The sequence below is a fragment of the Gavialis gangeticus genome, unplaced genomic scaffold (genome assembly GCF_001723915.1).
Source record: "Gavialis gangeticus isolate Ggan-Ray unplaced genomic scaffold, GavGan_comp1, whole genome shotgun sequence".
Classification (NCBI taxonomy): domain Eukaryota; kingdom Metazoa; phylum Chordata; order Crocodylia; family Gavialidae; genus Gavialis; species Gavialis gangeticus.
In genome coordinates, this window is record NW_017729015.1 from 18932926 (window position 1) to 18935174 (window position 2249).

A 2249-nucleotide genomic window follows, 5' to 3' on the forward strand; every position below is an offset into this window, starting at 1 on the left:
CCGGCGCGGCCCCGCCCCGCCTCCCCGAGCACCGGCGCGCCGTCCCATTGGCTCCCCGTCTGCCTCTCCCTGCACGCCATTGGCTGCTGGGCGCCGTCTGTCAAAGCCGCAGCGCTGCGCCGCTTGCGTACGACGCTAGCGCAACGCCGGGGCCGCACCCAAGCGGGCGACGCAAACAGAGTAAACAAGGGGGAACGTACCACCCGCGGGGCGGGGAGGGGAAGCGAAGCATGGCTGCTCGGGGGGAGAACCCAAGGCTAGGACTTCACGGAAATGGTCATGTGTCTTCTTTGGATGGCATTGGGCTGCCTCGTTTTTCTTTTTTTTAGGGAACGGTGGGCATTTCGAGGGCTGACCCACCCCTCATTTGGCATTGGTCTTGCCCTACCCTCACGGCTCGTGAACTCTGAGGAAGGGTCCACTTCGGGAAAAAAAAAAAGAGAGGGGGATACTAGTAGAGAGAAGGGCCCAAATGGAAACGAGAGCGGGGGTGGAGCTGGGGCCTTCCGGCAGGGGGCGGAGCAGAGGCGGGCTGTGCCTGTTTAACCCCTGTAGTGCCGCAGCCTGACCTGCCTGCCACTTCCGGATTAAGGGGTAGAACTAGCAGGACAAGGAAATGGGCATAAGTCACATCAGCAGCATAGACCACAGGCACCATCTGCTCAGTCCAAGAGAGATGGAGTGCCATTGCAAATACATTATAATTAATTCACTAAGTGCCACGCTACATCTTCTGCATTGCTCAGGTGGTGTCCCCCCCAGATCCCAGTATATGCCCTTTGCAATGCTGCAGGGATGCATGGCAGGCAAGAGTGGTGCAGGCGCTCCCGTTTGCACCAATGGCACACACGTAGGAGCAAACTCCCTGATTCCCTCCCGGCCCTAGGGGAAGTTTGAGCAGCCTGGGGGTCGCTCTAAGCTGTGCCAGCTGGAGATGGATTAGGCACTAGCCAGAGTGCACCATAGCCCACCTACTTCCCCCTCACATTTCTATGTGCCACAGGAAGCTGGCTGTGCTGGGGACATGGGGACCCCCTCCCCCCCACTAGACAGGCTCCAGCTGAAGGGGGGTAGGGTGGGGAAAGCAGCTCATCCTCACTCCACTTTGTGTGCAGCACAAAGAGAACAGCGCAGAGACCCCTTCCTGGACCCCCCGGCGCCTGCATACGAGACACCTGCCGCACCAGCCACATGCAAGGCCCGTGCAGCTCTCCTTCTGCCCTCCTGCAATGCAGCGCCTCGCAGGGCTGCCGCAGCAAAGGCCAACAAGGAACGGATTGGCAGCTGAACACCGCAGCAACTGGGTCAGCGAGCATCTTCTGGGCTGAAGGTCACGCTCGTCTTAATCAGCACCTGCCAATCTGCTGGTGCTCCCTGACCGCATCCCATCTCCCCCTCCCTCTTCCCTGGGGCCTGCCTTTAGCTCTCATCTTGAAATAATCAGGACTAATTACTTGGCTCCACCCCTCCACATGCTCCTCCCATCAGCACCAGTGATGCTCAAGCAGGGTGCCTGAGATCCTCTCTGGGGTGCAACACAGTGTGAGCACTGCCAGGTTATTGATTCAGGAGATAAACCCGGAGGTTTCAGATAGGAATCCACAGCTGGGGTCTTTCTGAGCGCTTTGCCACAGGAAAAAAGATGCTTGTGTTATTTTTCTGTAGTCCAAAAAAAAAAAAACCAGAGTGAAAGCTAAGAGCTGGCATTTTCCAAGGGGACCTCGAGTCTATGCAGGGGTGCCTCGACTCTAACGAGCTTGGGAGCAACGGCTCTACGCTCTCCCCGTGTAGAAGCCCCTTGCCCACTGCTCTGCACCTATCTCTGATGCTAACAAGCTCACACAGCTGCAAGGCATAGCCTGTGCCCCAACAGGAAGGTGCTGGAGGTTTTGGACTCCAGGTTTTCCTCGCTGCCAGTTCACTCGAAGAGGATTTGCTTCTCTCTCTCTAGGTGTCATAGCCTCGAGGGAGCCACCTAATCTGTGTCTGCACTGCAACCTTTATCTCAGGGGGTGTGCGCACTTGCACGCACACATGTCTCAGTTTAGTCCTCCTGAATATGTGCTATGCTGCAGTATCCCAGGCAGCCGCGCTGCCCCCTGACACTTATTTCTCTCCTGGAAAGGATCTCATCACCTGCCAATTGCCTTTCTGTATTTTCTGCCTGTAAATGATCCTCTGGCTGCGCTGCCCTGCAGACCGCCAAGGTGACTAGCCGAGCAGCTGGCGTTTGGGGGGGGGGGGGGGGG